This window comes from Cervus canadensis, chromosome 12 (genome assembly GCF_019320065.1).
Source record: "Cervus canadensis isolate Bull #8, Minnesota chromosome 12, ASM1932006v1, whole genome shotgun sequence".
NCBI lineage: Eukaryota > Metazoa > Chordata > Mammalia > Artiodactyla > Cervidae > Cervus > Cervus canadensis.
In genome coordinates, this window is record NC_057397.1 from 43,548,779 (window position 1) to 43,562,657 (window position 13,879).

At 41.3% G+C, this 13,879-nt stretch overlaps 1 protein-coding gene across 3 annotated transcripts in view; it reads left to right on the forward strand.

Moving 5' to 3' along the window:
- SAMD12 (sterile alpha motif domain containing 12) overlaps nucleotides 1–13,879 on the forward strand; it is a 430,213-nt gene that overhangs the window by 93,569 nt on the left and 322,765 nt on the right. The gene's annotated exons all lie outside the window — the stretch shown is intronic.

Here is a 13,879-nt window from a genome sequence, read left to right on the forward strand (position 1 = left end):
AGATTCCACATATATGTGGTAATGTATGACATAGAGAACAGACTTTTGGACACCGTGGGAGGAGGAGAGGGTGGGACAAATTGAGAGAACAGCACAGAAACCTGTATGTTGCCATGTGTAAAATAGCCAGTGGGAATTTGCTATATGACACAGGGAGCCCAAATCCGCTGCTCTGTGACGACCGGAGGGGTGGGATGCGGTGGGAAGTGGGAGGGAGGTGCCCGAGCGAGGGGACATATGTATACCTACAGCTGATTCATGTTGGTGTACAGCAGAAACCGGCACAATATTCTAAAGCAATTATCCTCCAACTGAAAACAAATGACATTTTTTTTTAAAAAGGAAGACATTTGGGTGGCATCAGCAGATGGTAGACGTGTCGGAGATTCACAGTGCAATTACTGGATCAATGTTTCTTTACAATAGGAATCTGATCTTCAAATGCCTGATGTAAAAACGTTCCTTTTAGTCCTCCAGACAAGTATACCTCTCTTTTTTCTCCTCTTTGCTCTGGTAGGGACTCCTTTTTTATATAATTTATGTTTTTGCCATGTTTTAAAGTTTTAATTAAAGGATAATTTCTCTGCAGTATTGTGTTGGTTTCTGCCAAACATCAACATGAATCAGGCATAGGTATACCTATGTCCCCTCCCTCGGAACCTCCCTCCCCATCCCACCCATGTAGGTTGTTACAGAGCCCTGGTTTGAGTTCCCTGAATCACATAGCAAATGCCCATTGGCTATCTATTTGATCTCTGTCTCCTGACCACCTTTGGCCTTGACCGACCATCTACGCTCCTGCCAGGCTGTCTTCTCTAGCAACTATAGCAATTCTGTAAACTTTGGGCAGCTGTTCCCTCGCCTTGTCGCTCTCAGCCTGGAGGTTTTAACACCTCTCTGCTGGTGGTCTGCTCCACCTGCTCCCTGCCCACACTGTTATGATTAGTCCCTTCATTAGATTCCTCTTCATCTTCCCATTTGATGTGCTGTTTCCTGTTGGCTAGGTTGTCTGGTTAGTGAATTGGCTGCTTCAGAATTACCTGGATGCCTATTGAAATTCAGATTCTGGGCTTCATCCCAGAGTAACCAAAACAGAATTTTGGGGGTGAAACGAAAGACTCAGCAATGTTTCAGGGGTCATAGGTGATTCTGATCTGTAGCCAGATTGGGGAGTTTTCCCTCATGTTCCTGGTGACACTTCTGGGACCACATAATATCGTGGACTAAATGGCAGAAGTTAAATAAATAGTCCGGGGCTCTGCCATTGTCTTTGTATGACCTTGGGCAAAATTATTTCACTTGTTTAAGCCTGGGGTTCCACGAATGTAAAGGGAAATCATAATTTCTTCCTCTTATGGTTATTCAGAGGCTTAAATGATGTAACCCAGATAAAACATCAGGATACTCCTATGCTCCCAGTGTTCCTTATTATCAGTTGACAGGGTTCATTCAGTCTCCACACACTCAATTAGGTCCCAGAGTTACAAGAGAGAAGACGGGCAAGTGGAAAGATGATGGGGAAGGATTGGGGAGCTCTGTTCTGCTGGCTCCTCTGTTCTCAGAAATGAGAATTAGAATTCCATTCAACAGTGAGGATGGACAGCAGACATTGCAAGGGAGTGAGTGACTGATTAGATGAGGGACACATACTGGAGATGCCCAGAAACACTGAGGTCCTCTTAAGTTACTGGCCTTGAATTTCAGTGGTAGCCAGTCGCTAGAGTGGAGTTTTATTCTCCATCCTTATTCAGCTGGGAAGCTGAGGGTATTGTGTAGACAGAGTTGAATTTATCTAAGGTTGTGGCTTCACCAGGCAGATGCAGCCAACCAAATGAAAGAGAAGCAAAATATGCTGTGTAGGAAGCTTAGCTTTATTCTGTAAGCACTGCCGGGGCGGGGGTGGGGGGTGGGGTCTTCTGTGACGACACCTGTGTTTCATTAAGATAAACCTGACAGCCGTGAAAAGGTGGAAACCAACACACTGTTTCAGTGGATGCTGAGAACTGATATTAATTGCTTCTGTTTCAGCTACCCTGACCTTGATGCTTGCTTTTCGTTTGATGGACTATTTGAAGTCTGGGCCTCTTGGTAGCCTTGTGTCTTTTGTCCTCAGGCAAATAATAACTTCCATTTCCACAGGAGGTTGAGACAGCACCCCCCTACCACCATCCACTTCCGCTCCTCACAGTCTTCAATAAAGCATGTGCCGAGTCAGCAAGCTCTGAAAAGTCTGAGGTTCCCAGAGCTAATTTTAAAACTTTGGTACATCACAGAGCAAACATCTTGTGCCACTCTCTGTTCAACTGGGCCAACTCTTTTCAGGTACAAAATATATTTTATGAGTTAGATTTCTATCTAAGAATACATTTTGTAAAGCCAGATAAAATTGCATTTTCAGCTAGAGAAATATCAACTATCAGAATGACCTCCAAGGACCAAAACATCCCGGAACACTGTGTATTTTATTAAGTAAAGAGAGCTAAGCAAAATTTGTTGTGTCAGTATGTATAAAATGTGTTTACACCAGCATCATCTATCTTGGGATGGCTTCTCATGACTACTTGCTTTATATATACCCTCAAGACCAACTCAGTCTCTTATTTTTATTATTATTCATGTAAAGAAAAGCCTTTACATAAATTAAAAACCTTAAAAATTATTTTTTCCATTAAGTTGTGTTGATTTTGTTCAGATTCATTTCCTGTCTGATGATACATTTGTTTCTCAGTATAACAAACCAGGAAAGTCCTGCTGACAAGGCTTACAATTAAGCTGGATATGAAATTCCTTAATCTGCAGTTGTCACAAATAGATTAAAAGTTCACAGCAATTTTGTAGAAAAGTGTCTTTTGAAATGATTCCTTTCAGTTCCCCTTTGATGGAAACCATTAAAGCTCATGTTTGCTGACAGAAGATGATTATTTAGTGCTGAACTTGGTATCAGTTGTCTGGTCTGGGAATGTAGTTTGAGGCACGGGTTTTTAAGTTACTGAAAACATTGATACACTTAAGTCTCCCCTCAGACTGCTGAAAAACTCCCTCTGCCCACCAGGCTGTTAGGAGTGGAAACTACAGCAGATACTGAAATATTTGGATGATGTGTCTGGGTTCTCTCAGTTCTTCCCTTCCCCCTCCCTCTTTTACTCAGACAATTAATAGTTTACAGGGTGGCCACCACGGTGCAGAACACTGTGATCACACCAGACTTAGGGAAGGACACAGTTCTCATCCCCGAGACTTTGTAATCCGGGGAATACTGGGCGAATTGTGCTATGTTGGCTACCGTAGAGGTTATAGACTTTCTTAAGGAACCAGTACTTCCTTGGGATGATGTGTTTCCTGTTAACAAACACATATTGTCAGTCACTGTAAGATTCCGCTATTGAGTAATCCACAAAGTGAGTTTGGAAAATCTCAGCAAAAATACCCTCTCCCCCCTCCACCCAGGCACACAATGAAGGGGGAAGCTTCTCTTCCTTTGCTCTATAGCTTCTGGATCTGACTGAATGCCAACTAAATGAGGTGGTGACAAGGATATGAATTTAATTACCTGGCAAGAAAGAAGCCTAATAAATTCTCAGCCTTATCACTTAGCATTATTAGTACCATTAAGGAAAATCAGGACCTTGGATAGAGATGATCGGGGCAGCCTGGTGTTGGATGGAGCCCAGATGTGTGTATTAAGCATAGAAGGAGCTGAAGGTCATGCATCACTCACTCCAGCCATACGTGTGTGTATCTGATCATATAACAGTATCGGCAATAACATTGTCACATATGCAGGTGGCTGGAGGATAAATATGGACGTAGTGTGGAAGGTAAAAGCGGGAATAGAAGAATAAAGTGACAGTGAACCCTTATCTCTCCATAAGAAAGATGCTTTCAGATGTGTCCTCCTTCAGGCCTGCTCTGACAGGCCTCTAATACAAAATCCTCTGCCTCACATAACCAGCCTCTGAGAGTCGGGGCCCCTGTGCTAAGCCCCCTCTGCTCAGCACAGGGATGAAGGAGGTAGACATGGCAGCTGGTGTTAAAGAAGCTTAGCTCAAAGGGAGGATCAAGGGAAATGTGACAGACAGTGAGTGCTGGGTAGAGATAACACCTGCATGATGGATGTTTGGAAACGGGTGAAAAATTGGACAATGTGACAAATAAAATGCAGAGGAGGAAAATGACAATTTTGAGATCAACATGCACAATGATGCTAGTTTAGATGGAAAGGAAGGAGTCAGGCAGCAGACTAGAGGACGTGAAGGAAGAGAAATGTATATGTATACACTTAATATACTTTTAAATTATACCTGGAGTCCAGCTAATCTTTAGTGCCTGGGCAAATACAGATTGACGAGCCCGATGGTGGATCCGTGCTACCTAATAGGTTTACCCTTGTCCTAATTATTTTTTATGGATCGCTACCCAGAATGGATATAAAAAAGAATGGCTTTAACCTTTCTCTCAGGCTGATTGGAGTTTTACTATCTTTTTGCTCTTCTCCTTTCTAAATCAATGAAAAAAGTTTGTCTAAGAAACAGTAAATCGAGCCATTCTGACCTTTTGATATTTGGATAAAGCAAAAATGTAAGTGATCATCTTTAGTCATCTTATTGATGAGTCTTCCAAAAGAGAAGCACAGGGCATCTGGTTTCCTGGATAGCTAGTCCTTTATCTGTTAACATTTAACCATTAAGAGCCTGAATCTTCACAAATAAGTTATATGTTTTTAGATACAGATAATTCATGTAAGTTCCCTAGAAAGGAACATGTCCATGTATAGATGCCCCTGAGCCTTTATATTTTGAAATGATACTTAAAAAAAAAAAAACTCCTTCTATCCTTATCCTAACAGTGTAGAGAAACATGGTCTTGCATTGTGTTAGGGTTCTTCTTCTTTCCTTGACAGTAGTAATGGCCATGTTTTGAGGTATCTCACAACTATGCAAGTGTGATCTCTCACCATGCCTCCCAGTTCTGGCATTTCAGATGTAAAAATATTCAGGTAGGCTTTCCACATGATTTAAATTGACTACACTTTCTGAAAAGTCAGGATTTGCAAGATGAAAAGGAATTTTTATACATACTTTTCCTTTGCTAGAAGCTGGTGTTGTATGTCAGCATATGGTTGTCATATGAGGTAATTAAATCATTAGATTCTAGCAATGTTTTTATTTTAGAGAATAAACCAAGCAAATCATACTTGAATTGCTCACCCTCTCCTTCCTCAACTCTCCTCTCAGCCAATTCCTTCCCTACAGGAATAACTAGTGTGGGACCAAAAAAATTTTTTTAAGTTTTACATTGCTGACAATTACCTGAAATTATCAGTAATCATACAAGAGGCAATTATAACTCATAGAAGTACCAACATAATTATTACATGTTTTTCAATGCTGTGGACTTAAATATACTGATAACTCAAGCACAAATGAGGTAGCTGTGGCTTTATTAATCATATTATCTAGAAAACACAGACTACAAGTTAGTCACTTTATTTAGTCGTGACCAGTAAAAGCAAGTCCTAATTTTAAAAGTTCACAGCTTTAGACACTCTGTGGACTTCTTCCTCCTTTTTGTAATTGGAGCATGTTCATTCAGGCCATACCATAAAGCAAATCATCTTTAGGCAGAACCATATTATCACAGGGATGCCCAATTGGCATCAGCAATCTCTCAGCTTATGTAAAATCATCAAATAGGGTATGGCACTTGAAAGCAAATGTACAGCCACTGTGCCTCCATAAATCATCAAAAAGAATAAAACTGATTCATGTATTTTAGAATGGACATAGCCCTTTGCACTCAACTGATTAGGAAAACAGTCCCAGAGGACTTTAGATTTTTGTATAAGGGAAAAAGTATAAGAATTTCATCGAGACTTGCACTGAAATTCTGTCACTGATGTTCATTATTAAGCTTTAGATACTTAAACTCTTCTTTATTAACGACTAACATAACTAATGACTAACAACTTGATTATATAACTTATATATATAACTTTATTAATGACTAATATAACTGGACTTTGCTGATAGTTCAGTTGGTAAAGAATCCACCAGGAATGAAGGAGACCCCAGTTCGATTCCTGGGTCAGGAAGATCTGCTGGAGAAGGGATAAGCTACTCACTCCAGTGTTGTTGGGCTTCCCCGGTGGCTTAGCTGGTAAAGAATTCACCTGTAATGTGGGAGACTTGGGTTCAATTCCTAGGTTGGGAAGATACCCTGGAGAAGGGAAAGACTACCCACTTCAGTATTCTGGCTTGGAGAATTCTATGGACTGTATAGTCCATGGGGTCGCAAAGAGTTGGACACAACTGAGTAACTTTCATTAATATAACTAAGGGGCTTCCCAGGTGGCTCAGTGGTAACGAATCCCCTGCCAAGCAGTAGATGTGGGTTTGATCCCTGTGTCGGGAAGATCCCCTGGAGAAGGAAATGGCAACCCGCTCCAGTATTCTTGCCTGGGAAGTCACATGACAGGCTGCAGTCCATGGGTCACCAAAGAGTCAGACATGACTTATCAACTAAACAACGTTATAACTAAAGATGTCAAGTGCCTGGCAAAATGCCTGGCACACAGTAGGTGCTCAGTAAGTGGTAGCTCATATTATGTGCAGATTGTCACTGGAGGAGTTCCCTAGGGTTTAGTAGGGATGGAGAGGTTAACTTAGGGGTGTGTGGAGAACCCCTGGAAACCTCTGGGAAGATGCTTAGCCACTGAGAGTCTCATAGATAAGGAGGCAGAGCAGAGCAATCCTGCAGTTGGATTTCTGCCATTCCCACATGATGGGCTTGCTTGTCTGTTGGTTTAAACGGGCTGGACCTCAGACTGTTGCCCTTTGTTCCCCTCTACTGATTGTTTTCTGCATTTCCAGCTCTCCTGCCTCTCCAACCTAGCTCTGTTGTCCAGAGCTGCCATGATAAACCCTCCATTTCCACAGTTCCCTTCTTTAAGAGGTCATCTGGGGGGCTTCCCTGGTGGTCAGGTGGCTAAGAATCTGCCTGCCAATGCAGGGTTCAATCCCTGGTCCAGGAAGATCCCACATGCCGCAGGGCAACTAAGCCCGTGCACAACTACTGAGCCAGCACTCTAGAGCTCACACATCTCAGCGAAGAGTAGTCCCCACTGGCTGCAGCTAGAGAAAGCCTTCACACAGCAACGAAGACCCATCACAACCAAAAATAAAGAAATCTTAAAAAAGCTCATCATTCCTTTCACAAACATTTATTGAACACACACTGTATACCAGGCCCTTGTGCCTGACCCTGGGGGTACTGAGATAAAAAGACAGAGCTGTGCATTCCGGGAACATGAATCCCAGCTCAGAAGCCCTAGGGAGGCCTGGTGGTGCTGACGATGCCCAGAGCACACTTCCTGAAGCCTTTCTTCAAGAGGCCAGAGGTGCTCAGCATGATGCTGGGACAGTGGAGTATGAAAAAACATCACTCCAAGGAACATTCTGTGTGTGTGTTATCTAGTAAGGGCAGAGAAGGGTGACAGGCCCTTGTGTCAATGGGTGATTTTCCTTTACCCCCAGTTTAGCACAGCAACAGTTTATTCATAACTTAGGGAACGTCAGACAAGCACTGTGTTAAATGCTTGAAATGCGGTGCTAAGTACATTTTGTCATTCTGCTACCCTTCAGGCATAGGGCACATACTGGAAGAAGGGATGGGCTAAAAGAGGCTATTTTCTAATTTATCAGGATACAAGTTTTGGCCTCAGAGCTATTGAGACTATGTTGAACGCTTATCTGTCTGTAGTAAGACAAGTCCTCAATCCTTTTGGGAACCCGTTCCGTGTTGTTTGGTGGAGCCCATGGTGGTAAGCTTATGACTTGTGCCTCATAGTTTCCCATATCTTTGACCACAGTGGTTAGTTCAGATATGGACATTTGATCCAGACTAGGCCAGTTGGAAATCCATGTAAGACATTTTTGCCAAAGCTATTGGAGATAACTGCCCTCTTTTCCTCGGGGTTGCTAAGCTGGTAGGAAGTGAGTCTGGGGTTACTTGACCACCATCTTTGCCTGTTGGAAAGGAGGAGAGAAACACAACCTTGAATGGCATCATTTCCGGCCCCAGATTCAATCATGAATGAAAATAATATTTCCTAGTTTTGTGTGTGCTAATCACCTCCCTCCTGTGACCCATTTCAAGGATAAATAGGTAGACATCAACCAATTTAAATTTGATGGAGGTGCAACTAAAATAATTCTTATAAACTCACTCAAAAGCTAAGCTATTACCAATAAATCCTAGTTGATTTTATAATAATCTCAAATGTCTTAAGTCACATTGCCTCTGAAAACCACCTGACGTGTGTGTGACTGATTCTGCTGCTTTCTGTGACCCTTCATATCCTGTTGGGCAGGCACCCAGCACACATGATGGTCCCTGGTGGTTTGTTAATAATTCTGTGCTCTGCAAGCACCTGGATGAAACATCATCTGGAATTTCTATAGACTGCCTTTATGGGTATGATCTACTTCCCTTCCATTTGTTGTTTTAAGTACTTCTCAGTCACTTACCATGTGCCAGGAACTGTTGTTAGACATTATCGTCATAACCTTTCATCCATTCTGTAGCCCTAAGGGGTTGGTACTGTTATTAGCCCCACTTTACAAATGAGGAAATTAAGATGTTGAGTCATTTCCCCAGTCAATCAGCTGAGTAAGTGCTAGACCTGTGATTGGCCCTTGAACCTGACTCCAGAGCATTTGATGTAACCACTGTGTATTGGTATCTGTCTCTGCACCTGAAGCAGTTTAGGTTTCTACATGTTTGGACTCACTGCAGACAATCTTTCCCTTTGCCCCCCAGCTCCTTGGTTCCCCTGGGTGAATAGTATGTCTAATGTCCCCTTTGAGCTAGGAAATATTCAAAAACAAAAATGGTTTCTTCCCACTGATTATTTGCTGAGAGAGATATTCACCCATATAAAGAAAATAAGTCAGCCTAAGAAAGCTCCAGACTTTCTTGAACTGTCTTGGAATTTACAACTTGTAGAACTATGAGAAAGTGGGCTTCTCTGGTGGCTCAGACAGTAAAGAATCTGCCTGCAATGTGGGAGACCCGGGTTCCATCCCTGGATTGGGAAAATCCCCTGGAGAAGGAAATTGCTACCCCTCTAGTATTCTTGCCTGGAGAATCCCATGGACAGAGGATACCAATATTTTGTTTGAAGCAAAGAAAACCACCAATAGTAGCAAAGAGCCACAGATGAGGTTTAAGGAAAAAGGAGTCAAACTGAAAAGATATTTTGAACCATAAAATTTATGGTCCGGGGAAGGAGAAATGAAATCTTTGGGCTGTTAAGAACTAAGGTGTCTTTCTGTACCAAGGTCAGCTTTCTATATTCCCAGAACTCCTAGGATTCCCTGCACTGAGCAATTGTACATGCTTCATGTCAGCAGCATGCTATAAACAACATAAAACTTTTGTCCAAAACATTTTTACAAAAGTAGGATGTCATCACCACAGCAAAACCAACAGAAGCAAAATATTAATAACTCAAAAGCAATTGTAAAGTCATGTTTAAACCAATACATAATACTACAGTGTAAAATGTGTAAGTAATACCAAGAAGATAGAGGGTATATATAAGAGATAGGAAAATGTTGGAGAAGTCAGTGTTAAATATACGTAGAGTATCATTCAGTCTTCAAAAAGAAGGAAATCCTGTGTATGAAATAACATGAACAAATCTGGAGGACTTTATGCAGAGTGAAATAAACTAGTCATAGAAATAGAAGTACCAGTTTTTTTAAAAGATTTTTTTATGTGAACCATTTGTAAGTCTTTATTGAATTTCTTAAAATATTGCTTCTATTTTATGTTTTGTTTTCTTTTGGCTACAAGGCACATGGGATCTCAACTCCCTACCAGGGGTCAAACCCTCATCCCCTGTATTGGAAGGTGAACCACTTGCCCACCAGGGAAGTCTCATCACATGATCTTATTTATGAATTTTTTTTTAAGTCAAACTCACAGTAACAGAGTAGAATGGTGATTACCAAAGGTTCTTATAACCCACGATTGCCCATATAGTTAATTTCTTTAAATTGACTAAATCAGCATTTCATGTGCAGAAAGTAGCCAGTGATTCAGATGGTCAGCCTGCACAGTGGGTGATCCACTCTCAATATGTTATAGACAGAAGGAGTAGAAGATATCTTTGATTTGTTAGCCTTTCTCATCTTAAAGCCTTGAAGAGAGGAATGGAGTGAGAATGCCTGGCTTGTAGTTGGTGCTCAATGAATAGTTGCTGTGAATGAATGGCAGTGAGGAAATGAATGACTCATGAGACTCCCTTCTGCCTTGTCCAGAGCCTTCTATAAAGTTAGTCTGAAAATGGGCATCATCCTACCTTTCTCCACATTTGCTCTGTGGAGGCATTGGAAACATGGATACAAAAGCACTTGGTAAATACACAGCGCTGTGTGCCTGTGTGTGTGTGTACTCAGTCGTGTCCAGCTCTTTGCGACCCTGTGGACTGCAGCCCACCAGGCTCCTCTGTCCATGGGATTCTCCAGTCAAGAATACTGGGGTGGATTGCCATGCCCTCCTCCAGCGGGTCTTCCCAACCCAGGGATGGAACCCACATCTCTTGGTCTCCTGCATGGCAAGTGGATTCTTTACCCACTGAGCCACCTGGAAAGCCCATGCAGCACTATAGGTGTGTTTAAAAATCCTACTGTGGTCCCATGTCTCATTTTAGGGCCCTCTATGATCAGAAATTAGAAAGTAATATGGGGCTTAAAAACTAGCTTTAAATATTATGTGACTTGCAGAAGCTGCCTGGCTTCAAACACTCCATAGCAGACAGCCCAGTAAATTTGAAGTTCTGCAGCCCTTCGCCAACCCCACCAAATACCTCTCTCCGAATACTCCAAATACCTCTGCACTTGAGGTATGTGGCATAGAGGTGCTTCTTTTCTCTCTGGAGCAGCCAAGTTCTATCCTTTCTATAGCTGATTCTGCTGGGTTTGACCTGGTTTTATTCTAAAACATGTATAGGAATACACATACGTATTTTGTGGGATTTGTGTCAGGGAGAGCTGTTTTGGGAAGCATCCTCTTATAACAGGGTAGATATAATTTTATAGCTTCACAGGAATCTTGTGATCTTTGTTAGCCATTTATAATCCCCACAGTATGTCCCGCATCCTACATCCTTTAATATGTTTTAATAGATGTACTCAGAGTTCTTCTTCCTTTAAGATTTTTCACTCCTGGATTATTTATATACTTTATTTGTAAAATATTTAAATTTCCTTCTCCTTGGGCTAACTGCATTTGGGATTGGCAGATTTTAAAACTTTCATGGGCTCTGCTTTTGCAAGAGAAAAATCAAATGACTAGTGCATGTCTGAACTACATGAATACTATTAGTATTAATTATGCCCAGACAGTCAACAAGGCAGAGAGATAAAACCAGTTCCTGCCTTCAAGCAGTTAAGAGTCAAATGAAGAAGATACACACATACAATATAAGTGCAAGAAAAAAAAAATGATAAGAGTGTTCAATCATATTAAAAATAACTGACTTTATATACTCCCCCAAAGTGTTTGGAATGTTTTTCACATATATTGCTTGATATAAGAGCTTTGTAGAGAAGGGAATAATTATATCTGACTGGAAGACTTAGGTGAAGCTTCATGGAGGAGATGTTGCTTAAACTCGGCTGTAAAGGATAGTCTATAAGTGGAACAGTGGGGAAGAGATTTTGGGAATACATTCCAAAACAAGAGAGTGACAAGCAGTATCAAAGAGGCATGAAAGGGTAGGGTAGGTTTGGATATGGATAGGTCAGTATAGATAGATCTTAGGAAGCCGAGAACAATATTCTGCACCATTTCATTGGAAAACTGGGACTAGATCATAAGGAACTCGTTGCCATTCTAAGTATTTCAGCACTGCACTCACTGAAAGACTCAGTGTTTCTGCTAACAGCCTGGTGGTTTAATTACCCTTTATTGTAGTCTCATAAAAATATTGTTTATTGAGAACGTGACTTTCAGTGAAATGTGAATTGTTTACTTTCTCTGGGATTTGTTCAATTATAAGTGATAGTAAGTTACCTTATACTATCTTATGCAGTTAATCAGTCAAGTGATGGGATCAGTATGTGTGGACTCACAACACAACACTGGACTCTTCTCGTGGCCCAGATGGTAATGAATCTGCCTGCAATGCAGGAGACCTGGGTTCCATCCCTGGGTTGGGAAGATCCCCTGGAGGAGGGCGTGGCAACCCACTCCAGTGTTCTTGCCTGGAGAACCCCCATGGACAGAGGAGCCTGGCGGGCTACAGTCCATGGGGTCACAGATTGTCAGACGCAACTGAGCGACTAAGCACAACCTAGCACAACGCTGAAAAAGCCGGTGATGGCCAGACAGGGCGGATCCAGAGCTCACAGTGTCATGAATCTCCTCTTCTAGGTCTTTTTCTCTTTTGGCTCTACAGCAAGGCCTCTGAATGTGTACAATCCCCAGGTCAGGTCCAGTAGACAGATGTCTCTTTCTTGGGAATTCTTGCCAGCATCTTCAGAGTTAAGGAACCACTCTGTATTCACCTGTCCAGCTGAAGTGTGGACCGGCGAGTGGGAGAGAGGTGCCTCCAGGGAAACTGGAGTTCCTGTTTCCAGATGAAGGGGGACGGATGCAGAGTTGGAAGACAAAAGAAGTCCACTGCAATACTTTGTTCCCTTAGAAGGGTTCAGCTGTGATTTACTCACTTAGGATTGGAGGCTCAGTATCACTGATAAAGAGGAAGGGCAAGTTTGCTTTGTATGTCTGTCCTGCAAGTAGCAACAAGTGGTTGCAGAGCGGCCAAAGCTTTGTTTGGTGCAGATGGGAATTTGTCACTGTTGTGTCCTCTTGCTCAATAAATGGATACTTTTAAAGACTTCACAATGGTAAATGCTTTAAACTATTAATACAACCAAATTGTGTCTGTTTAATTTGCTACTAACTGATGTTTACGATATTGTCAAGCCCAGTGCAGACCTTCATTCTGTTGTGAATTTTGCATTGTATTGTGTTGAGAAATATTTTAAATTCTTTTTTCCCCTTTACTTTAGAGCTTGCTATTGAAGCGGGAATGTAAAGCTTTAAGAAAGAAAGTGCCTCTTCAACCAGAACTATAGAGTTGCTAGGGCCCTGCCATGATAATTGACACAGCAGAGGTTCAGCAAACACTGCTCAGAAGTTTGCATTATCAAATCTACCCAGATTTTCCAATCCACAAAACGTCTATTGAAGCACTCTTTTTTTTTTCTTTTACCATCCAGAGATTTCTAAATTTGTCAATTGACCTGCTAGACACTGCATATTATGTTGCTTAAAATAACACCATAAACTGTGGGGGACAAAGGTGGAATTGTCAAATCACCTACAGTTTTTAATGGTTTTCTCTTTCATATGAACATTTCAATTTCAATTGCTGTCAGTTCCTCTAAATAGGAATCAATCTTTTTTTTTTTTTTCACTTTCCTATTTCCATCATTCTGAGTGCTTTCCAGGGAAGCAACCAAATTAAATTAATCTCTGCAGCTTTTGAGTTTTTGTATTTATTTATTTATTCTTTTCTAATTCAGTGAATCTGTTGCACTAAGACATCCCTTTTGTTAATGGTTCAATTTCCTTCTACAGTTCTAGATGAGTTGTCAGTGATAATATTTGAATTCCAGTAGGTTCTTTGTGAAGAAAAATATAATATCCCAGGCTGTCACAGTCAGTTTATTTTTTAAATGACAGCAGTATTGTTAATACCTTTTAACTTGACTTTCAAGAGGAATTTCAAGCTTTGATAATGTTAGAATCCATAGAAAAGGAACCACGTTGACACTTTCTTTGCATTCTATCTTCTGAATATTTTGAG